Source organism: Elephas maximus, chromosome 19, assembly GCF_024166365.1.
Source record: "Elephas maximus indicus isolate mEleMax1 chromosome 19, mEleMax1 primary haplotype, whole genome shotgun sequence".
In the NCBI taxonomy this organism is placed as follows: Eukaryota; Metazoa; Chordata; class Mammalia; order Proboscidea; family Elephantidae; genus Elephas; species Elephas maximus.
The window spans coordinates 58,951,854-58,977,566 of record NC_064837.1 but is presented as its reverse complement, the minus strand read 5'-3'; the positions used below and the strand labels follow the sequence as shown (position 1 = coordinate 58,977,566).

General features: G+C 45.6%; 1 protein-coding gene across 1 annotated transcript in view; it reads left to right on the top strand.

Annotated features, from left to right (window-relative positions):
* Positions 1 to 25,713, top strand: part of FAM20A (FAM20A golgi associated secretory pathway pseudokinase) — a 54,481-nt gene that overhangs the window by 13,055 nt on the left and 15,713 nt on the right. The gene's annotated exons all lie outside the window — the stretch shown is intronic.

Below are 25,713 nucleotides of genomic sequence, written 5' to 3'. Positions count from 1 at the left end.
CCTACTTCTGGAAAATCAGCCATTGAAAACCCTATGGAACACAGTTCTACTCTGACACACATGGGCTCGCCATGAGTTGGAGATGACTCAATGGCAAGAACTAGTTTTTTGTTTGTTTGTTTAATAATATGCCTTAAGCTAGTTTTGACATGAGAAAACCACACCCATTGTGTTTTGCATCATTGTAGAGCATTGAGCCTGCCGAGAGGTAACTTATGCTTACAGCTAGTTTCCCCTCCCATCTTTGTTTAATTGAGGAAGATCCTGAGGTTGCAAGCTGAGCTGTTAAAACCATTTCCAGTTGGAACTAATGTGTGTTTACCAGTGTTTTTTAATACTCTGCTACCAAAATGATACGTGGAAATTGGATGCTGAAATAAGATTATTCCTGACCTTCATTACCCTTGATTTTGAACGTTTGAGGTAATAATCCTAGTACCCTGACTATTCTCTGAAATTAACTTTTAAAAATAAATTTATATCATTGACCATATAAATTAAATTTATAGCAATAAATTACAAATTTTATCTGTTTTATATACTGGGGAGTTCTGTGTAAGATTTCTTCCACTTCTAGAAATTTCTTGAAAACCACTGATATGGAATATATGTAAATTGAGTAAACTTATTGTTTTCCTTTTCTCTAAAATTTATGTGCCTGAAACACAAGCCTTCTGATCCTCCTCACCACCAACTCTTATCTGTTGCCACTGATGCTATTCTGGTATCTAGTATCTATTGCTACTGACACTGTACAGTACCTGCTCCCTATTTGCCCTCCCCCTTTTTTATGGCTTTGCCACTGTTGTGGCCACTTGAGCATAAGAGAGCTTCTTTTAGGCCCTGCCTCCTGTTGCCTTTTGCTGTGGAACAAACCACTCCAAACTTAGTGGCTTAAAACACAAACACTTTTTTAGCTCATGATCCTGCAAGTCAGCAATTTGGACTGGGCTCAGCAGAGTGGTTCTTCTGGTCTTTGCTGGGCTCACTCAGGCATCTGTGGTCAGCCACTAGATTGGCTTTGCTGATCTTGGCTGCACTCCCTCACATCTCTGGGACCTTGTCTGTGATGGTGTGTGTCACTTCTGCCACATTCTGTTGGCCAAACCCAGTCAAAGGCTATCCGGGGAGATTTGAGTATCTTGGTCCTTGAAGGGGAGTGGTCTACACAATATAGCTCTAGTCTATGGAGCAAAAACTCATGGGAAGTCCCCTCTGCTGGTCGGTTGTATAGCAGTGAGCAGGCAGCTGTCAGTGCTAAGAGCAGCTTCCCCTGGCATCACCCCAGGCTGACCAGGTCTCAGTTGTCCACAGCGTGGATCCACGGCTGACCTACATAAGCTGTGGTGAAACTACTCAACAGGAACCACAGGCACCGCCCTTGCACTGAGGCCCTTCAGAGGCAGGACTTCTCAGAGAACTCACCATTGAAAGAGTGGACTGGATAAAAATACCCTCCCTGCAACTCAGTGGCATCAAAGCAACACAGGAGAAAATTGTGCTCATGTTACAATAATTACGCTATTGTAAAATGATGGTGAGAAATTGAGAATAGATCTTCTAGTATCATATGATTCGAGAAAATTAAATACATCATCAAGGACAGATTTTCTACTACAAACATTGCCTCAGTAGCCTGGAACCTGTGACAGCTAAATGCCTGAGTTGTCACTTCTCTGAAGTTGGAAGAAGTCGGGAGACAAGTCTTTCAGCCGTAAGGTCTCTTAGCATTTCCTGAGCAAGCTCTGAAAAGAAATTCAGTCAGTTTCCGTCATGAATCCAAAGGCTGCATGGCTGTCACTTTATTCTTTTTTAAGATTTTTTTAATCCTTTAGATCGATAAATGAAAGCTAATAGATTATCTGCTAGATAATCTTTTAGATCTATCGTAAAGATCATGATGATATATCACGACATAAACTTAAAATAGTTGAGAAAAATGGATCAAAAGGAAAAATAAGGATACACAAGACTGCCGGAGCCAACAGCGAAGTTAGCTGTACCCAGGGCAGCAGCGACTACGGTAAAAAACAACTATCGGTAAAAAACAGCCAGTTGCCCAGGCTTTACCCGTTGCCATTGAGTTGATTCCTGCTCTTGGTGACCCTGTGTGTGTCCGAGTAGAACTGTGTTTCACAGGGTTTTCAGTGGCTGATTTGTTGGAAGAAGGTGGCCAGGCCTTTCTTCCAAGGTGCCTGTGGGTAGACTTGAACCTCCAACCTTTTAGTTTTAGCCAGTTCACTTAACCATTTGTGCCACCCAGTTGCCCAGGAGGAGTACAATAATTCTGACACTCATTCAGGGTGTGGTGTCCTCCCTGTGCCCCCCAGGGAGGACACTGTGTGGTATAAGAACGAGCATCTTCCACCACAGTGCTATTCTGACACACGTGGGGAGTTGTCATGAGTCGGAATCAACTCAATGGCAACTGCAAAAACATGGACAACTGGCTGTTGTATACCTTGTAGACATGGGCGCTCTTGCCCCTGGGCACAGCTAACTTCACTCTTGGCTCTAACTTCACCAGTGATGGCTCTAGGGCGTCCCTCAGTATAAGCAGATGGCACTGTGCCGTGGAGCAGGTCCATCACATCTTTTCCACCCAGGCCCGGCACCACACAGTCCAGGGGCTCAGCCCTGCTGCCTTATCTTATCTACACAGAATTTAAAGCCTTGAGGTTCTACAGGAATGTTGGAAGGTGCAGCCTGTGGGCAGTCTGTGAAGTTTAATTTTTCTAGCAATGTGTGTGATCCACATTGAGGGGCAATGCATTAAGATCACCCCCCAGCTGCACCTGGATGGCAGCTTTTCAGAATTGTCCTTCAGCACGGAGAAATAGACTTTGCAATTAGCTGAACTCAGAAGTGAGAACAAAGGGCTCTTTATGAAGGTCGTGGAATCAAATGGAATATGTGAGTGAATTCAAAGCCACTGACCTCTGTCCAGAGGTGAGCTGAAGGTCCCAGGGCTGGCCTGGGTTTTCTCCAGACAATACTTTTGGATTTTCTCTGACAAAGGAGCTGATGGACAATCAGTACCTCAAAGCCCAATGCCATGGAATGCTGCTGCAATCCTTTTGGCTGGAAATATATTAAAATAGATTATAACCAAATGTCCACCTTAGGGATTAAAAAAAAAAAATCAATAAAGCAACCGTTGAATGTGTCATTTGAGCAATGTAATGTACTTGTGTACCCTCCAGGTTCAACTCATTGCAAAATGTACACCCCAGGTAACTAAGTCAGAAGTCTTTCTGTCGGCTTATTAGCTCTAAACCCGTTAAAAGGTGGGGGAAGTCAACCAAAAACAATGAGGTTGGATCTATAGTAATTGATCTGCAGCCCTTCATTTTGGCAATAACAGAGCCAGTTGTCTGTTAAGGCTACTTATGTTTTGTGTCATTAAAACGGTTTTATCTCTATTTAGCAAAAACCCTTTCCTCACTGTCTTGGCAAGGAATGCTGTGCCTGACTCATCCAAAGACCTCACTTATTCATTGTGTTAGTCCTCCAGGGCTGCCGTAACATCATGCCACAAACTAGGTGGCTTAGAAGAACAGAATGTATTGTCTTGCAGTTCTGGAAACAAGAAGTTTGAAATCAGGGTGCCAGCCCTGTTGATTCCTTCTGAGCTATCTGAGGGAGGATCTGTTCGAAGCCTCTCCTCTAGCTTCTGGTAACAGCCAGGGATCCTTGGCATTCTTTGGCTTGTAGGTGCATCACTCCACTCTGCTCCTTCATCATCCCATGGCCGTCTTCCCTCTGCCTGTCTCTCCTCTTTTATTAGAACCCCTCACACATTGGATTAGGACCCACTGTGACTTCTGGTTAACTTAACTGATAACATCTTCAAAGATCCTATTTCCAAACAAGGTCATGTTCACAGGTACCAGGGGTTAGGACTCAACATGTCTTTTGGGAGACACAATTCAATCTTTAACACTCGTTAGGGTACAAGTTAAGAAGAAGGTGGGCCAGAGAGGTTGGGTCCCTGCTGGAGATGGTCAGATGGCTCCTTCTTGTCCTTCCATTCTCCTTTTTAAAGCTGCTGCCTCAGAGGGCCTTTCCTGTCCTACCAACTTAAAGGAGTTCCCAGGCATACTCCTTTACCAACCCCTGTTCTATTTTCACCATAGCTCCTAACACAACTTACCATCTTCTTGTCTGTTGATTGGCTTGTTGTCTAACCTCACTAGATTTTAAACTCCTTAAAGTCTGCAGTGAGTTAACTGTGGCCCCCCAGAAAGGAAATGTTCGTGTCTTAATCCACAGAGCCTATGAATATTACCTTATTGGGGTGAGGGGGAGGGAGAAGACTTCGCAGATCTTGAGATGATCCTGCATTTGCATCTTGGATTTCCCAGTGGGGCAAATGTCCTTCAAAGAGAAAGGCAGAGGGAAATTTGGGACAGGCAGGGGAGGAGAAGACAAGGACAGAAGAAAGAAGGTGGTGTGGAGACAGAGACAGAGACTGGAGCGAGGCAGAAGGCTAGGGCAGCCACCAGAACCCAGAAAGGCCCCAGAGGGAGCGCAGCAGTACCTGGCACCTTGATTTTGGACTCCTGGACTCCAGAGCTGTGCGGGAATACATTTCTGTTGTTTTAAGCCACGAAATTGGGGGTAATTTATTACAGCAACCCCAGGAAACTAATACAAGGACCGAGGCCTTGTTTGTTTCTTCAGTGTTGGAACCCCCGTATGTAAAATGTTGCTTGTTCATAGTAGACATTCAGTAAATGTCCAGTAAAGAAATTAGTGAAAGGAGTTCTTAAGAAGCTTTGTAGCTAGGTGAAACCAAAAACTGACCAGATGCTGCCAGGTCAGCTCGAACTCATGGCAACCTCATGTATGTCAGAGTAGAACTGTGCGCCATAGGGTTTGCAATGGCTGATTTTTTAGAAGTAGATTGCCAGGCCTTTCTTCCAAGGTGCCTTTGGGTGGACTCAAACCTCCAACCTTTCAGGTTACTACCGAGCATGTTAACCATTTGCACCACCCAGGGACTCCTTTAATTAGGCAAGTCTGGGTTTAAATCTTGACTCCACCGCATAAGCACTTTTTGACAGAAGGCATATTTTCTTGAGCCTGGGTTTCTTGGTCTGTGAAGTGGGGCCAGTGGGTGACCAGGAGGAGGGAGTGAGACTGATTATGTAACCCACCTAGCACAGGGTGCCTGGTTAGACAGCACTGAGTTATCTGTAGATGGAGAACCACTACGGGCTATTTGGAAACCCTGGTGGAGCAGTGGTTAAGAGCTATGGCAGTTGACCAAAAGATCAGCCATTCAGATCCACCAGCGCTCTGTGGAAACCCTATGGGGCAGTTCTGCTCTGTCCTGTAGGGTCACTATGAGTCAGAATCCACTCGACAGCAAGGGGTTGGTGTGGGTACGGGCTATTTGATACCCATCAATATCCAGCCTTACCAGTTTATGTTTGATACTTAGGTTAATGATGATGAAGAAACAGCTTTTGTTGTCTCCCATTGCCAGGGAAGCACCAACAAGCCCAGACAACGCCCTGGTTTGACTTTGGCACATCTGGTGCTTCGAGAGAGAGAACGTGCATGTATTGATCACTGCGCACTCACGTCCACGTGAAATCCGAAGTGCTTGCAAACAAGGAGAGAACAGAATTGGGTCAGTCTACCCTGGTAGTGTAGCGGTTAAGAGCTATGGCTGCTAACCAAGAGGTCAGCAGTTCGAATCCACCAGGTGCTCCTTGGAAATGCATGGGGCAATTCTGCTCTGCCCTATAGGGTCACTATGAGTTGGAATCGACTCGACAGCAATGGGTTTGGGTTTTTTTTTGGCCCTTTAGTCTGTCAGCTTCAGAAACTACTCCCCTTTTCTCTGTGGGTGCACGCACTCACACACACACACTTCTGAGTAAAAATTAGTCATCTACTATTCCTGAATTATTTAAAATGAGATGAATCCTACAGATTCTAAAAATCTTTTAACAACGATATTTATGAAACTAGTGAGACAGGCTGATCCTTGCTCACTGGAGACCTCTCGCTTCAAACTGTGCCTCCAGTGAACCAGGGGCCTTGAGGACACCTGACACTCAGCACTGACTCTGTGCTAGACAGAAGGTGACCACTTCACAGACTACCTCATTTAATCCTCACAGCAACCCCATAAGATGTGGCTGTTGTTAGTTGCCATCGAGTTGGCTCCAGCTTATGGCTTCTGTGTACCAGAACAAAACCTTGCCCGTTCCTGCACCGTCTTCATGATTGGTGGTTTGTTTGAGTCCCTTGTTGCAGCCACTGTGTCAGTCCATCTCGTGGATGGTTTTCATCTTTTTCGTCAGCCCTCTGCCAAGTATGATCTCCTTTTCTAGCAATTGATCTTTCCTGGTGACATGTCCAAAGTAAGCGAGTCAAAGTCTCGCCATCCTCGCTTCTAAGGAACATTCTGGTTGTATTCCTTCTAGCCTTAGGTCTCGCAGCTCCATAAGCTAGTACTATTGTTATCCTCATTTTCAGATGAGGGACGGGGTTCAGAGAGGTTAAGTTACGCAAGAAACTGGGATGCCAGCGCAGGTGTTTTCAGTGCCAGAGGCAAAATTCTTCCACACTAAGTAAGCTTACCCTTGTCTGAGGGGGGGTCTAGGAAACAGATCTGAGATGAGATTTGTGGTCTGGAGGTTTGTTGGGCAATGCCCTCGGAGTGCCATTCCTTCTCAGCAAGGCCTGGGTGTGGCTGAGACTTCAGTCTTCTCTGAGCTCTGCTATCACTGTGTGTATTATGTTGTCCCACATATTTTTTTGCATGTTATCGTTACTGTCGTCAGGTACTATCGAGTGGGTTCTGACTCATAGCGACCCTGTGTACGACAGAATGAAACACTGCCTGGTCCTGTGCCAGTCTCATAATCATTGTTATGCTTGAGCCCATCGTTGCAGCCACTGTGTCAATCCATCTCGTTGAGGGTCTTCCTCTTTTTTGCCGACCATCTATATTATATACATTTCATGTAATATGATCATCATTTTCTTTGGAGGTGTGCTTCAGTCAGAGAACAACCAAGAGAGATAAACTACGCAGTAATTTGAACAGAGAAAGTTCAAGAGTCCTTTGTTATACCAGGGATTGAAATATGAGGGATGGATTAGTGAGAAGTAAAGAGAACTGTAAAGAATATGGGAATCCCAGAGATAAGAGGCAGCTGCGGCCCCTGGGGCTACGATAGAGGAGGAGACCTGTACCCCAGGGCTGAGACTGCATGGCAGAGAAAGTGCTGTGGTGCCATGCTGGTGGAACTTGCTGGAAAACTCCTTCTGGGCCGGGGTGCTAAAGGAAGCCATGTTCAAGGAGGTGCCATACTACAGACCTTGCTGCAAAGCCTCCCAGGAAGGTGCTGCAGAAGCTGCTGGCTTCCGGGTGCTGCTGGCTGCTGTGACCTCCAGGAGCCGGACGCTGGAGAAACTGCCATGGCAGAAGCCAGACAGAGTGAGCGTGCCAAAGCCAAGAAAAGAAAAGCCCCTTTCTCCTGTTGTGTTCCCTCCAGCACCTTTACCTACAAAGCTTAATATCATACCAGCTGCAAAGGGAAAGATTTAAAGAGCCCAGCTGCACTTTTACTGAGCAAACAATGAGGATGGATTTGGAGCCGAAATGCCATACACTGATAACTGGCACAAGGTGGTTTTTTTTTCTTACATGGTAGGGTTATGGTTTCTGTGTCTGTTTTACTTTTATTTTTTTGCAAGTCTTCTACACTAAAAATACTTTTATAACCAAGGGAAGAAAATCATTATTTGTAGAATCTCCCAGCCATATCCTGATTTCAGACTTGAGTTTGAATCACAACTCTGCCACTTACTAGCAGTATGACCTTGGATAAGTCATTTATAAGGTGCTCTGGTGACGCAATGGCTAAGCGCTCGTGCCAACCCACCCAGCAGTCCTGTGGGAGACAATCGTGGCAATCTGTTTCCATAAAGATAACAGCCTAGGAAACCCTATGGGGCAATTCTACTCTGTCACATGGGGCTGCTATGAGTTGAAATCAAGTTGATGGCACCTAACAACAACAAGTCATTTGTGCTGCCTGGACTGGTTTCTACGTCTTTAAGCCAAAAACCAAACCCGTTGCCGTCAAGTCGATTCCGACTCGTAGTGACCCTATAGGAAAGAGTAGAACTGCCCCATAGGGTTTCCAAGGAGCGCCTGGTGGATTTGAACTGCTGACCTTTTGGTTAGCCTTAGCTCTTAACTACTATGTCACCAGTGTTGCCACATCTTTAAAATGGGGTATTAATAATAATAATAGCTTTATAGGGAGCTGCTGTGAAATTTAATGAGTTAGAATTGCAAAGTGCTAAGAATAGTGTCTAGAACAGTGTGAGTGCTAAAAGGGTTAGCTATTTTCCTTATTATTATTCAGACCAATAAACCCATTTCGGGGGAGTCACTGATTCCTCTTGAATCTGTGATCTCTGCTCACAGGGACAGAGCTCCAAGTGGCCCCACATCTGAGATGATCCATGATATGCCCCTTCTCCTTCAGACTTCCTCTGGGCTCTTCTTCAGCCCAGAAACCCCGCGTCGCTCTCTGGGTAGGTCTTACTCAGCTGCTGAGCTAGGCATGTGGCTCTGGAGGTCAGGATGGGGCTGGGGAGTGGAAATACATGGCCTATTGCGACATAGTGTGAAACCAGCTCGGAGAGGAAGAAGCAATGGTATTTTAACTAGAAGCGGATGAGTTTGCTTTGGAAACCAGCTCATTTGACAAAATCCCACTAAATTCTTGGTACAGTCATTGGTTTCTCAACATCAAAGAGATACGTAGGTTTAGTGTCCCTCCCACCCCCCGGCCCCCACCAGCACCCTGCTCTGTAAGGAGGCTCTGTCACAATTCGGAATCAACCCTTCGTGAACCTCATGGAAGAGCAGAGAAGACTTGGGTCAGAAACATGCCTTTTAACCCTCCTTTTCCCACTTGCTATATGGTTACTTCCATTTTGCTGTTGTTAGTTGCCGTCAGCTAACGTTAGTAGGGAGAAGAATCCCTACTGATCTTTGGTAGACAAGTGGTGTCTTAGTTTCTTACTGTTGAAGTCCAAATTCAGGGTGCTGGCTCTAGGGGATGGCTCTCTCCCTGTCCGCTCTGGGGGAACGTCCTTATCTCTTTTCAGCTTCTGCTCCTCAGTTCCCTGGCAATCTTCAGATCTTTATGTGGTGTGTGTCTTCCCCTCCTTTGTGCTTCCCAATCCGTGCCTAATCTCCTTTTTTTAGATCCCAAAGACACATGCTACGCTGATACAGTCTCATTAATGTATCAAAGAAAGCCATAGTCCCAAATGGGTTTGCGTGGGTTAGGTTTAGGGTTAGGGCTAGGATTAGTGTTAGTTACAGTGTTAAGGTTAGAGTTGGTTATAGTGGTTTAGGATTTACAACACATGTGTTGGGGGGGGGGTCACAGTTCGATCCATAACAAACAGTATGAGTGAGGTATAAGCTTTTGTTGGGTTAAGCCACTGAGATTCCAGTATTAAATTGTTGCTATTGCAGAGCCTAGCCTTCCCTGGCTAACAGGAAAGGTAATGAGTGTAGATGGATTTTGCCCAAATTCAAGTATGAAAGAAATGTAACACTGGTTTATTTTTCTAAGAATCCAATCAAATGGTCCTCTGAACCCCTTTCATTTTGGAATGGTTGAAAATTCAATCTCAGTCAGCACTGGGGCTCCTTCCCACAAGCCCCCAGGGTTGGGAGAATGAATGAATGTCTTTAGGATCTCAAGTAACAGAACATTTGGGGAGGACCCTCTACTCTAGTCCATGCAGTAGTGACGGTTTAGTGGTAGAATTCTCACCTTCCGTATGTGCAAGACCAGGTTCGATTCCCAGCCAATACACCTCATGTGCAGCCACCGCCCATCTGTCAGTGGATGCTTGTGTGTTGCTATGAGGCTGAACAGGCTTCGATGGAGCTCCCAGACTAAGGCAGACGAGGAAGAAAGGTCTAGCAGTCTACTTGTGAAAATCAGTCCATGAAAGCTCTGTGAAGCACAGTGATCCACAACCAATCATGGAGATGGCTCAGGATCACGGAGACAGCACAGCGTTTTGTTCCATTATGCATGGGGTCGCCATGAATTGGGGGGCTACTCGACCCCAGTTGACAACAACTCTAATCCATGTTCCATCACCTGGTCTTGTGCAGGTAGGTGGCCCTGTTGCTTCTACCAAAAAACCAAAAACCAAACCCAGTGCCGTCGAGTAGATTCTGACTCTTAGCGACCCTATAGGACACAGTAGAACTGCCCCATAGAGTTTCCAAGGAGGGCCTGGCAGATTCAAACTGCCGACCCTTTGGTTAGCTTCTATGCCTAGTTCAAACTCAGGGTTATTTGCTGAGGATGGGTTTCTGGCGTTTGAGGTGAGCCTTCCCAGGCACACCACCCAGCCATTGTCCTCTGAGGCCATTGTCCTCTGAGGCCTTGCCACCACCTTGGGTCACCTCCAGGAAACAGGCCAGACACAGGGCCATGAGCCAACTTGCCTTTCCTAATCTTAGAGAATCTGCGTCCTTCCCCAAAAGTTTGTACTTCTTTACCTACTTCCTACTCTCCAGCAAGCTCCTCCCTGCCTGGCATTTTCCTTCACTGAGTTTAAACTTTGAAAAAGAAGAGTTTGTTGTTGTTAGTTGCCATCAAGTCAATGCTGACTCATGACGACCCCATGTGTGCGGAGTAGAATTGCTCCATAGGGTTTTCAAGGCTGAGACCTTTCAGAGGCGCCTCTCCAGGCCTGTCTTCTGAAACACCCCTGGGTGAGTGGGTTCAAACCACCAACCTTTCAGCTAGTAGTCGAGTGCTTGGGGGGAGAACACAGCCAGTGAAGGAGTTAGGGAAGCTTGTTTAAACTTCTGCTTGGTCCTGAATCGTAAACACCCTCTGAGATAAGGAGGCACAGAGGCTTGGCTATTTTCTAATGACAGAAAAAAAAAAAAATGACAGGGGTGGGTAAAATGCCTGAAGAACAGAAAGCACGTGACTATCTGAAAAATTTTTCCTACCACATGGTTGACTGCTCATGCTGAGGCGGAAAATAGGCCCAAATCTGCAGTCATTCTCTCAGTTTATAAATCAGATAGAAAAATAACACCATGCAGATTAGCTGAGCTCACAGGCCAAGGCCCTGAAAGAATTTAATCTGGGTGAGCCACAGAGAAATTTGCTTACGAACCAGGAAAACATGTGCCCCAACCCAGCCCCCTACTGCAAGCCCCTCCACTCAGATCCTCCCATCCTTCAAATGCTGACGCCTAAATGCCGACGCCTATGTGATAAGCATTAAGGCAAAGTTCAGACACTTTAAATATATCTCAGTAAGCCCTGGAGTATTCAAAGAGCTAGGGTGTAGGTTTTTAAGGCTCCTGCTTTTGCTTGGTCCCTTCTGAGTGCCTTTAGCCCCTATTTCTGCTTTCTGCCCTCAGGTAAACGGCACAGGAGAAAGAGGCTATTGATCCAACGTCAGAGTCATTTGCTAATTGTGTGCGTGTGTGCGTGTGTGTGTTTGTGTGTGTGTGTGTGAGAAACATGAATTAGCTAATTTTAGAGTTATACTGTTGGAGGGTGAAAAGAACCAAAATTATGATATCTAAAGGGATCAATACAGGAGCCTAGGTGGTGCAGTGAGTAAGCACTCAGCTGCTAAGGGAAAGTTCAGCAGTTCAAAGCCACCAGTTGAGAAAGATGTGGCAGTCTGCTTCCATAAAGATTACAGCCTTGGAAACCCTGTGGGGCAGTTCTGCTCTGCCCTGTAGGGTCACCATGAGTTGGAATCCACTCAACAGCGGTGGGTTTGGCTTTTTGGTTTAAATGAATCAATATTGCATCTTCTGCAAACAACACATGTGTTGATATCTTATCAATATGCTTGTTAGGTTGGTAAAAGGCTGACGACTAAGTGACTGCTGACTCAAATTTGGTTTTTTAAGCAATTAAACAACATTTTAAATTTTTGCTGTGCAGAAGGTATAGAAGAGTTGTAGGAGTCCCCGAGGAAGGCTTTTGTGCTGTGTACGGCAAATATTAAATTGCACAGAGTCCAAAATCCGTTGTAGCAGTTTTCAGGCCATCGTCGGAGGATTGAGAGCCTTATTTGCTCAGCTCTTAGGTCTATGGCTCTCACCCAGGGTTTCTCGACCTCAGCGCTATTGACATTTTGGGTCAGATAATTGTCTGTCATAGGAGGCTGTCCTGTGCATTGTAAGATGCTTAGCAGCACCCCTTAGCACTCCCCCATGAACTGTGACAACCAAAAACATCTTCAGACACTGCCAGTGTTGCATGGGGGGTAAAATTGGCCCCGATCATGAACCATTGTTCTATACTAAACCCAAAAAAGATACCAATCTCGCTGCCATCAAGTCAATTCTGACTCATAGCAACACTATAGGACACAGTAGAACTCCCCCATGGTTCCAAGGAGCAGAAGATGGATTTGAATTGCCAACCTTTGGTTAGCAGCCGGGCTCTTAACCATTGCTCTTAACCACTCCACTAGGTGGCAATAAGGAGCCCTGGTGGCTCAGTGGTTAAAGAGCTTGGTTGCTAACCAAAAGGTCAGTGGTTCGAACCTACCAGCCGCTCTGTGGGAGAAAGTTGTGGCAGTCTGCTTCGGTAAAGATTTACAGCCTTGGAAACCCTATGGGGCAGTTCTACTCTGTCCTGTAGGGTCGCTATGAGTCGGAATCAACTCAGTGGCAACGGGTTTGATTTAGCACAGGGAAGCAATAGTCTCTTTGGAAAGAAATCAGCTACAGCTGTGGGACCCCCTCAGAATAAACTCGTGAAGTTGCTCTATGAATCATCACGTCACAATTAGCTTGAGGGGCTCCTGGGTCCAGTGCTAATATTTAACGTTTCCCAAAATGTGTTGTGTGCGGCACAGATGGCAGTAGATGTTGCCACATGCTATGGAAAATGGTTTAAGGCATGGTCTGTGAGCAGGAAGCTAGTCTGTGGGACTTCTCAGAGCCTTGACTAGCCTTGTGCGCTTAGTGATTCTCCAAGAGGGGTTATCGTTGGCAGCTCTTCCCAAATTTATTTGCATGGAACCAATGATGTTCATTAGCCATGCTGGTGCTTAGCTCTATGTCCAGGACTAGAATCTGGGAAACTTGGCCCAGCTAGAAGATACCTGCTAGTCCCATGACCTGCTTCTGAGAGCCTCTTAGACCAGGGATTGTTCTTATCCAACCTACCCATGTCTTCAGGTACCAATTGGAAAGTCGTTATAAAGTTAGAGAAGTAGGCTCCTGGCCCAAGTTAAAGTCCCAGCTACTAGAATGTTCCTCTTAGCTTGCCATAGGCATGTAGCTCAGTCTGGGGACATTAATTTGTTAGACCATCCAAACTCAGCAAGATCTGAGCAAAATGGACAATTCTGGCTACTTCAATCAGATCATAAGGGATTTTTAAAAAAGTCACATTTTGGGTCTTGAGAACCTTCCTAATTGTATCTAGAATTTCTGGGTTAGCTAAACAAGTCACTTTATGCCTGGGCGCCCAACTACGTGTACCTAACATTTTCTGACGGTGACTCCACCAAGAATCAGCTTCCTTGCCTTTTCGGCTTCTAGTGGCCACCTGTATTCCTTGCCCATGGCCTCGTCCTCTGTCTTCAAAGTGCATCACTCCAGTCTCTGCTTCTATCATGACATTATCTTGTTCTCTTCTGTGTGCCAAATTTCCCTCTGCCTCTCTCTTATAAGGACCCTTGTGATTATATTTAGGGCCCACTGGGATGAACTTATTGCAGTCAAGTCAATTCTAACTCTTGGTGGCGCCATGTGTTACAGAGTAGAATTGATCCATAGGGTCTTCTTGGCTGTAACCTTTACAGAAGAAGATCACGAGGCCTTTCTTCCACAGTGCAGCTGGGAAGGATAATCTCCAGAATTATCCAGGATAATCTCCTCATCTCAATATCATCAGTTTAAGCACATCTGCAAATTCCTTTTGCCATGTGTTCTGGGGAATAGGACATGGCTGTCTTTTGGGGAAGAGTCCCTGGGTGGTGCAAATGATTAATGCTCTTGACTGCTAACCGAAAGGTTGGAGGTTCAAATCCACCTAGAAGAGCCGCAGAAGAAGGCAGTCATTGAAAATCCTATGGAGTGCAGTTCTACTCTGACACACGTAGGGTCGCCATGATTCAAGGTCACCTCCAGGGCAACTGGTGGTCTTTTGGGGAGCCATTATTCAGCCAACAACAGGGCACCTCCCAGGGATTGCACAGTAGAAGGACGCGCTTTGCCACCAGAAAGCAGGACTCAGGTAACTGGGATATTTAACAGAAGGTACAAATAATTCTTGACAGTCTTCCTTCCTCCACATAAAGCACAGAGGTCCCTACATAAATGGAGCCCCAGAAATCATAATAACAGTAATTCACATAAGCAAGCATTGATTTGAATATGTAACCCTCACCAAAATCCCATAGCATGGGCGCATTCATTAGCCCTGCTTTTCAGATGGAGTGAGGAACAGAGAGGTTAGATAAGTTACCCAAGGTCACACAGCTCTAAGTGGAGGAGCCAGGACTCAGGAGGAGGGACCTGCCTCTCCTGCCCTACCCCTCTCTAGATAATGCAAACCCATTACCAGTAGTGACTCGACTTACAGATACTGGAGTATCGCCACCAACCCCTAAAAGTTGAGCTTTGATTTGTGAGCAGCCCAAAACAAACACACCTACGGGGCTGAAAGACAGACTCCAAGTGTGGAAAGCACTTCTGTCCTGGGAAGTGAAATGAGGAGCAATTGGGGAACTCATCTTGGAATCTGGAAATGGCTGCAGCTCCGCCTTACTGATACTGCCTCCCAGTTCCAGCCAGACTTCCCTTGACCTCAAGGGCACAGAGATAAACAGGTGAGGTGGCAAAGGAACAGAAAGGATGAAATGGGGAATATGCTTTTTGCATCCTTGGGGTGGAGGCAGCGGCGACTCCCGCCTGTTTATGGTGATCAACAGGATTTTGATGATGATTCAACCAGTTCTGCTGAAGGTACCTTTTGGGGGAACATGGGTCATCATACACAATTCTATAGTGAACACATACTGCCAGCAGGAACCCAGTGCTTGAGTCTCAGAATAAAGTCTATTGGAACGCCGAACGCTGAATAGCCATTTCCGAAAGCCCGTGCCCTTCCCAGCCCCAGTCATTGCCACTCAATGCTATCGTTCTGATGTTCTTATATTCAAGGTACCGGGTAGCAAAGTCAAGGAAGTCTGTTAGATAAAGCCCCTGACTTCCCTAAAATAACGCATCTGAAGATGACAGAAACAAAACAAAACAAAAAAACCAAAGCTGTTGATTCCAACTCATAGCAACCCCATAGGACAGAGTAGAATTGCTCCCATAGGGCTTCCAGGGAGCAGCTGGTGGATTCGAACCGCCAACCTTTTGGTTAACAATCATACTTCTTAACTACTTCACCACCAGGACTCCTAAGATGACATATTAGTATTTCTGGATTGCAAATTGCACGATCGCCTGATGGAGGCAAATTCACCGTGAAGCTGGTAAACCTGTAGCTCAGGGCCCCTCTCATGCAGTACTGGGAGCTGTGGAATGTTCTAGGTGGGGAAGGAGCCAAGGTGCAATCAGAAATTAAAAGGACCTAAGTCTTCAAAGCACTAGCAATTTGTGGATATCTTTTCTCATCCTAAATAAAGTCACGTTCATACTTCATTTTATATCCATACTTTACTATTTTCCTCAAAGAAAAAAAAAAAAAAAAAAAAGAAGGCCCCCCAAATTATATATGCTTCAGGCCCCACAAAACCTGCACCCTTCTTGGTGACAGATAAATCGAATAATATGAAGGAGAATTTCTCCAAACTTATCACCACCATGAAAAAAAAAAACCTCTGAGAAAATATTCTCTCTGAGACCGATGGCAAGGATAAGAGCATTGAAACAGACATATGGATCAAACAGATGCACAAATTTAATTTGAAAGCTCTAATGCTTTTATAATTGTCTTTATAGCAGAGTGCTTTAGGAAAGTCATAGAATGAATAAGACCAACCTTATGAGTTCCATTCTGACAAAGAGTCCTAGCGCAATTCCCGTGTTAATGAGATTTCGCCCAGTATCGGTGCCAATTCCTAAAGCTTTTATAGCAGAAAATTTTTCAGGCATGTCAGAACCACCTGTCTGTCCATTTGTCCTACTGTGGTGGCTTGTGTGTTGCTATGATGCTGGAAGCTATGCTACCAGTATTTCAAATTCCAGCAGGGTCGCTCATGGTGGACAGGTTTCAGTGTAGCATCCAGACTAACACAGACTAAGAAGAAAGGCATGGTAATCGACTGTCGAAAATTAGCCATTGGAAACCATATGGATGACAAGAGAATAGTGTTCCATAGAGTGCTAGAAGGTGAGCTCTCAAAACACAGTGGCCTCAACAGTGGACTCAAACATACCAACGACGGTGCAGGACCGGCAGCGTTTTTTTCTGTTGTTACATGGGGTCAACATGAGATGGAGCTGACTCAATGGCAGCTAACAATAAGAATCAGTTATTTATGGAGCATTTGCTGTGTGTATAGCTTTCACCAAATACCAAGGAGGACACAAAAGAAATTGTAAGCTGGTCCTTGCCCCCAAGACACTTAGAGTTTAGAAGAAAACCTGAGGCTATGAATTCTTCAGCTGTGGCTCCATCTGTCTTCTGATGCTCTGGCATGATAACCAGTCGTCTGAGTTTCCAACAAAGAGAATGTTGCCTGAGTGCCCGGCAGCCCCATTCCCCCACCTCCCTCTCACTGCTCTGGGTCCTGGGCACAGATGACCAGATCGCCCTCAACCTCCACAGGTCATCTGTCCTCACCCAGGTCACAGGGCAGGGGGACCCTGTCATGCCTCTCCACACTGCAAGTCACCTCCTAGAGTCGGTCAGAAATAAACAGCTCCAGGAAAGGAGAGGGAATTTAAGCACTTAGAAAATAATCAACGAATTATCGCCGTATTCCTCCCCAGGGGGCCTCAACATGAGCTCTTAAAGCAGAGAGTGTCATTTCTCACAATAGCTCTGTAACCAGTGGGACTTGGCAAAATATAAATCCTAAGTTATAAAATTTCAATAGCTGTATTGAGAGGCCTTAACATCATTGCTTTTGGAAGGGAGCTTTCGGCCAGATGCCAAAGGAAGACTGGTTATGTCAGCTGAAAAGATAGAAGCTGTTTCCCAGGATCAGTTTGGTCTGTCCTGACTCAGGAGAATCAGGAAGCATTGGAGATAACAGGGTGGGGAAGAAGGCAGGCTGGGAGGTGGGATTTCTGGGAATTTTAACTTTATGGCAAACATATGATATCCAAAACCATACAAGTCAACCTCTCAAACTGAGCTTAAGCTTGTTCCCTTGTGTGATTACCATTAAATATCTTTACAGAAAACATACAGAGAGCAATTTTTTTCTTAAAATTAATCTGTATTAGGTTTAATATCAGTGTATGCTGGAATACTGTGATTTGAAAAAATATAAGAAATTTTTTTAAGATACATTTTTTTATTGTACTTTAGATGAAAGTTTACAGAACAAACCAGCTTCTCATTAAACAGTTAGTACACATACTGTGTTATGACATTGGTTACCAACACCACAACATGTCAACACTTTCCCTTCTCAACTTTGGGTTCCCTATTACCAGCTTTCCTGTCCCCTCCTGCCTTCTAGTCCTTACCCCAGCACTGGTGTGCCCCTTTAGTCTCATTTTCTTTATAAACTATGTTATGCCAATTGAGCTAGAGAGACCGTGGGAAACAGCCCTCAGCCCAGTAATTCGGCCCCTCAAGGAGCTTGGATGTGTCCATGAAGCTTCCATGACCTTGCCTTGGACAAGTTGTGCTGGCTTCCCTAGTAACAGAGAGCAATTTGCATAAAGCTGAAACTTGAGTTAGATCAGTGCTGCCCAGTAGAACTTCCTGCGATGTCAGAAATATGAAAGAATGCATTCCAAGTTCAAGAAACAACATGAGGCAGAGAAGAAAGTAGGGGAACATTAAACATAAAGCTTAGGTGGGAGTGTAATGGGGACAAAAAGGGCTAAAGATTAAAAGGGGTTATATTGGGGAATAGGACCCTGGGTGGTGCAAACGGTTTGTGATCAGCTACCAGGTTGGCAGTTCAAATCCACCCAGCAGCACCATGGAAGAAAGGCCTGGTAATCTGCTTCCATAAAGACTATAGTCAAGAAAATCCTATGGAACAGACCTACTCTGCAACACACAGGGTCCCCATGAGTCAAAATCAACTAGAAGCCAATGGGTTTGGTTTTGTTTTGTTCTAATTGGTGATTGTTAGAGTACGGAGTTTGGAGTACATTTAACGGGCAAGAAAAACCAGCGGAAGGATTTTGTAAAAGAAACATGATGGGGGCTGTGCTTTGGGCTGTTAGTTTGGCATTAACAGGGGGATGGGAGGAGCCCCTGTGGTGCATTGGTTAAAGCGCTTGGCTGCTAACCAAAAGGTCAACAGTTAGAACCCACCAGCTGCTCCACAAGGGGAAGATGTGGCAGTTGGCTTCCGTAAAGATTTACAGCCTTGGAAACACTATGAGGCAGTTCAGGCCTGTCACATAGGGTAGCTATGAGTTGGAATCGACTCAATGGCATGGATTTGGCTTTGGGTAACCTTAGGAATTGACAGTTTGCTTTTCATTTTTGGAAAGCAAATGGAGGTCTTGACTTCCTCTTTTGATATTATCCCAGCGTCTCCACTTTAGCAGCCAGTCTGAGAGTATTTGTAGTGTCTCTATTTGCATGTGAGGCTTTGGTGGTTCAGTGGTAGAATTCTCACCTTCCATGCAGGAGACCGAGGCTCCATTCCCAGTCAGTGCACCTCATTCACAGCTACCACCCGTCTGTCAGGGAAGGCTTGCGTGTTGCTACGATGCTGAACAGGTTTCAGCGGGAGCTTCCAAACTAAGATAGAGTAGGAAGAAAGGCCCGGCAATTTACTTCTGAAAATCAGCCAGTGAAAGACCTGTGCATCACAACTGTCCAATCCACAACTGATCATGGAATGCCTCAGGACTGGGCAGCACTTTTTTCCCTCCCGTGGGGCGACCATGATTGAGGGGCCAAATGAATGGCAGCTAACAACGACACAGCATATTTGCATGGTTTGGTACCAAAATAATTTTAAAATAGCTCACCCTCAACCCACAGGGAACCTGTAAATGTCATAGAGGCATCTGGGCCCTGAAAGGAAGCCCCGGTGGTATAGTGGTTAAGAGCTCCCACTACTAATCAATCAAGTGGGGTCAAACCTCTTTCTTCTGTGTCCTCAAGACAAGGAAATTAGGCACCAAGGACATATTTCCAGACCTGAAGCCATGTGGCAAGTGGCCAGGAGTGTGGGGAGCCCGTCTATTATGGTTTGAATTGTGTCTCCTAAAAATATGTGTTTTACATTCTGCCTCCCACTTTGGAGAGTGGGATCTGGGGTCTTAAACACTAGCAAGTGGCCATCTAAGATGCATCAATTGGTCTCAACCCGTCTGGAACAAAGGAAAATGAAGAACACCAAAGACACAAGGTAATTATGACCCCAAGAGGCAGAAACGGCCACATAAAGCAAAGACTACATCAGCCTGAGACCAGAAGAACTAGTGGTGCCCGGCTACAACCGATGACTGCCCTGACAGCGAACACAACAGAGAACCCCTGAGGGAGCAGGAGAGCAGTGGGATGCAGACCCCAAATTCTTGTAAAAAGACCAGACTTAACGGTCTGACTGAGATTAGAAGGACCCTGGAGGTCATGGTCCCCAGACCTTCTGTTAGCCCAAGACAGGAACCATTCCCAAAGCCAACTCTTCAGACAGGGATTGGACTGGACTATGGGATAGAAAATGATACTGGGGAAGAGTGAGCTTCTTGGACCAAGTAGACACACAAGATATGTTGGCATCTCCTGTCTGAAGGGGAGATGAGAGGGTAGAGGGGGTCAGAAGCTGGCTGAATGGACACCAAAAGAGAGAGCGGAGGGAAGGAGCGTGCTGTCTCGTTAGGGGGAGAACAAATTAGAAGTGTATAGCAAGGTGTTTATAAATTTTTGTATGAGAGTCTGACTTGATTTGTAAACTTTAACTTAAAGCACAACAAAAATTAAAAAAAAAAAAATGTGTTTTAAATCCTAACCCCTATACCTATGGTTATAATCCCATTTAACGTTGAGTCTTTTCCTTTGTTATTTTAATGAGAGCATTAGCTTAGAGTGTGTCTTAAGTCCATCTCTCTGGAGACATAAAAGAACAGATTAAGCAAGCAGCAAAAGAGTAGGGACGGGAAAGATAGATGCCAAAGCATAAGAGGATCTCTGAGGAAGAAGCTAAAAAGAGACAAAGACCTTCTTCCAGAGCCAACAGAGAGACAAAGCCTTCACCTTGAGGCGGCACCCTGAACTTGGACTTCTGGCCTCCTCACTGTAAGAAAATAAATTTTTGTTAAAACCACCCACTTGTGGAATTTCTGTTGTAGCAGCACTAGATATGTAAGACACCGCCCAGCCCCTGAGAACCTTCTCCATTCTCCCTGGGTGCACTGAGTCACCCCATCTTCCGTCCTAATCTGGAACACGCCCTGGCTAGTTAATACCCCACCCAGGGACTGTCCTCCATCCCATGAGGAAACAGGGCAAGTTGACACCCTCCAGACACTGAGCTCAGGAGCAAATGAAGAACCCAGCTCTTTCTTAGCCCCACTGGAGCAGCCAAGGTGCTCAGCTCCAGCTTCCCACCCCTCCCCACACTAGCAGACTCCTTTTGTGTCCCCAACCCAGACCTGCCTCAATAGTTAAAGGATGGAAACCACGATTCCTTCTAACGCCTCGGTAATGTGGCCACTGCACCGACGTACCTCAGACAAGCTGCAGCGGATTCCAAGGTCCCTGGATCATCTGCAACCTCACGGAGATGCCAAAGCATGCAAACAGCATGTCTAACCAACAGTGTGGCGTAGATGTCGATCCCTTGCTGTATGGGATGGTCCAAGGGATTTTGCTCTGGCTTGCAAAGCTGGTTGTTTCTAACTATACAGTAGAACTGTGTTGTTAAAACTCGTCATCCACCTGGTCTCTAGTCTCCATAGACAGTAAAAATAATAAAAATAACAACCATCCGTGGATATCGCTACACTGCTCTGTGCTTGGATATCACTACACTTAATTCTCATGACATGCAATGAGGTAGGTGGCAGTATCCGCATTTTACCCAACAGGCAGACTGAGGCTCAGCAGGCATAAATTGCTTCTTAGGACAGGCCTTGTCTTAAGTTTTCTCGTTTGCAAATTAAGGAGAAGAATATGCGTCTCATGGGATGGTTGTAGGAGCAGATGAGAAAGATGAGAAGTTGTGTGTATGGCAACAGCACCCAGCACAATCCTTGAGGTCATGTCACTGGTAAAGGGCAGAACTATGGCTTCACGACCCTACTATTCCACTCCTAATAGTTCTTGCTCAACTCACCGTGCTTATGAATGTCTGTCTTCTGTAATACACTCACCTCATTCCAGCAGAGGTAAAACTTTATCATTGTCATCGTTGTCACAAAAAACAGGCCGCAGGTTTTGATGGCACAAATGGTTTAGCGCTCGACTACTAGTTGGAAGGTTGGCTGTTCGAACCCACCCAGAAGCACGTCGGGAGACAAGCCTGATGATCTGCTTCCAAAAGGTCACAACCTTGAAAACCCTAGAGAGCAGTTCTACGCTGCATACTGCTGCATACTGCATACTGTCACCATGCGTCGGAATCAACTCTACGGCAACATCCTTTATTAGGGAGAGCCAAGAAAAGGTTCATGCTGGATATGGGGACATTTCAGATGGCCCTTGAAGGAGAAGATTCTAACCAAAATGGGCTGAAGTCCTGGAAGCATTCCAAGAAAAAAGATACAGGGTGGTTGAGAAATGCACCTATCATGCTGACCCAGGTGTAAGATAAGATCAGGGAAGCGGTTTTGTTTCAAAAATAAATAAGTCTTGAAAATTCAAGGCCCTCCTAGTCATGAACAAGTTCCTAACCGTTCTTGGATCCTGTGAAGCAGATGAGATGACCAGCCTCCATCCCTCCGTGGTTTGGGCTGTGTAACCTGAGAGCTGTTCCATTTTAGATGGAGAATGTACTCTCCAGTTTGACACACTCCCCACTGCTCCTTATTGCCCTCCATACTGTCTTCCTCACTCATTTATGCTGCCTGCCTGTTTCCCAAAACCAGTGCAATGTGTGACACGTTAGAAGGGAGATTCACCTCTTTCGGGGTGAGTAACAGACACCCAACCCAAACCAGCTAAAGGGAACCTCCAACCTCTCCATTAGCAGCCGAGCACATTAACTGCTCGCACCACCCAGGGACTCCTCCAGAAACAACCAAACTAGTTGCTGTGGAGTCGATTCCAACTTATGGCCACCCCATGTGTGTCAGGGTGGAACTGTGGTCCAGGATTTTCATGTCTGTCACCTTTTGGACGTAGATCACCAGGCCTTTCATCCAAGGCCCTTCTGGGTGGACTCAAACCTCCCACTTTTTGATTAATAGCCAAGCATGTTAACCTGCTGTACTACCTTGCAACTCCCCCAGAAGCAACGGATACTCTAATTTCAGGCAAGGTTTCTGACAAGACATAAACTCTTAACAGCTCTACCTTAACCACTAAAATAACAATGGAAAGGACCTAGTGATAACCTTTCTTCCCTCCCCCTCCCCAGGCCAAGAAGGGTTGGGTCCCTGGCTCTGGCTAGGGTAGAATAAACAAAACCCATTGCCCCGAGTCAATTCCGACTTAGAATGACCCTCTAGAACAGAGTAGAACTGCCTCAGAGGGTTTCCAAGGCTGTAAACCTTTACTGAAGCAGACAGCCACATCTTTGTCCTGCTAGTGGGTTCAAACCACCAACCTTTTGGTTCGCAGCCAAGCACAACCACTGCACCACCAGGGCTTCCTAAGGGCAGGACAGCAAACCAGAAAGCCTGTGTTTCCCCCCTGGCACTACATGTGAAAGTTTCAAAGAGCAATTTGTCCTTGTCCAGAAGTTCCACTCAATTTGCTACCTTTGTTCTTTGATTTGGGTCTGAATCCCCGACTGTTGTCCTAGCTGGAATTCATTAGCTCTCAGCTCCGCTAAAGAAAGCTCGCCCTCCTCCCACTGCTCTCCCCAAACCCGGCTCAGCCAGGCTATTTTCTTCTCTCTCTCCTAACTTACTTGCCCGGCTACACCAGTTCAGGGTGACTGACTGAGCTAAGGACTGTCCGTTTCTTCCTCCAGACTCCCGAGAGAGGCTAGGGGCCACAGAACTTTGTCCTCAGAGAAGCTTTGGAAACTGGAGCCTTGGCCCACGATTTTTAAAAATGAAGATAAATGTTAAGTAAGGAAAACCTGGCAACAGTTTGCCCTTCCACTTCATTTTCACAAAGTGCTAGTTCTCAAGCAGTTGAAGATTTGTCACTTTAGATAATTATATCAGCAGTACAAATTGCTCCTTTCCCTGGGGGGAGAGGGTAGCTGGGCTCAGGGGCCTGCTGTTGACCTTCAGAGGAGAAGCATGTTTTTAGCCCCTGTTGTCACACCCCTAAGCTGGAAGACTGTTCCAGGGCTTTCTCTCTTGGGGGAGAAGTACCAGACATCTTTCTTTCTACTGCTCATGAGACCAAAATCTTAAAATAATAGACTGTCCCCTTGCCTTGCATTGTCTCTTCTGTGTATATATACATCTGTCAGGGCTATGTGGGGGACGGTGTCTCAGTATTACCATACTTTGATACTTGGCTTTACCAGCAGAGGGCAGAAAACACAAACTGGCTGCCAATTTTTGTGGTTGTGGTTGTTTGGCCCACACGGGATTCTTTTTTAGTTATTTTTAAAAGGAGGTTTCCAAAATCTGATCCATACCTGGATTTCTAGCTTTACTTGAAAACTCAAAATAAATGTTTCACCAGAGAAAGGTAAGCTTCATCAGGACAATGAATTTGTTTTGTACGCAGCTGTAGCTCTAGAGCACAGATTAATGTCTGGCAGTAAGTAAATATTGAATGAATGGCAGGGCATGGCTACTGTCAGCCTGAACTTAGTAGCAGCTGTTACCCTTGAGATGGAGAATGTGCTCTCCAGTTTGTCACACTCCCCACCACACCTTATTGTCCTTCAGCGGGCCTTCCTCACTCCTTTATGCTGCCTGCCTGGCTTCTGTAGGCACTTAATCCATGGCCTCTCTTGCCATGAGAGTTCTGCATCTTTGGTTTTAAAAGCCAGCAACCTACTTCTCTTCTCTTGAGTGATCTTGGAGAACTCAGAAATATAAGTCCCAGCCTAACGCTGATAAAACTCCCCAGTGGCTAAATAAAGCCGAAAAATTTCAAGATGTAAGAAACAAATATTACTTAGGGTATATTTTTTAAATAAATAAAACTATATGATTAAAATGAGACCAATTAGCTTTTTAGCCTCTTTTTTGTGAAAAAAATCTGTATCCGTTTTCTGTTACCAAATTACCATAACAAATTACCAACAAACTTAGAGGCTTAAAACAACATCAGTTTATTGCCTCACAGTTCTGGAGGTTAGAAGTCTGGGATGGCATGACTGGGTTCTCTGCTCAGGGTCACACAAGGCTAGAATCAAGGTGCTGGCTGGCTCCATGCTCATCTGGAGCTCGGGGTCCTTTTTCAAGTTCATTCCTGTTATTGGTAGAACTCATTTTCCCACAGTTATAGGACCGAGGTCCCCGTTTCTTTTCTGGCTGTCAGTCGGGAGCTGCTGTCAGTCTTTGTACGTGGGGCCGTCCATCTTCAGAGCCAGCAACAGTGCGTCAAACCCTTCTAATTCTTTGGATATCTCTGACCTCTCCACCTGCTACCAGTCAGAGAAAGCTCTCTGCTTTTAAGGACTCATGTGATTAGATCAGGTCTAGCTGGATAACCTCCTTATCTAAGGTCAACTGAAGGAGCTCTGGTGTTGAAGCAGTTAAGCACTTGGCTGCTAACCAGAAGGTTCACAGTTTGAACTCACCCAGCAGCTCCAAGGGAGAAAGACCTGGTGATCTGCTCCTGTGAAGATTACAGCCTAGGAAACCCTATGGGGGCAGTTCTATCCTGTCACATGGGGTTGCTATGAGTCGAAAATTGACTCGACAGCACTTAATAACAGCAAGGTCAACTGTGCTGTAATGTAACATGATCATGGGGGTGATACCATATCCGCAGGTCCTGGGGATGAAGGCATGGAATCTTGGGGGGAAATTTTAGAATTCTGCCTACCACAAAATCTGTCATACATCTGTGATGTGTAATCTCCGAATGACAAATAATTCAGTCTTTGGCTGCATTAGTAGAAGGAAAACCTCTAGAACGGGAGTGATGGTTGTCTGGCCATCCTCTGCACTGAGAGATCTGTGCCTGGACCATCGCATTTCATTCTGGGTGCTAGAAATAAGAGAGACATGGAAATGCATAGCCAAGTTTGTGAAATGATTCAAATCCCTGGCCAAGGAGGAGCAGTTAAAGGGCCTCAGAAACTTAACCTGGAAATGGAAAGGTGCCGAGGTCACCTGTTAACCATCTTCGAATATTTAAAAGGCTCTATATGAGAGGAATTTGTTCTGGATAACCCTGGTGGGTGAAAGTAAGGCTCACTGATGAAAACTACAGAAAGATTTTGGCTCTGTGTTGAAAAGTATCTTCT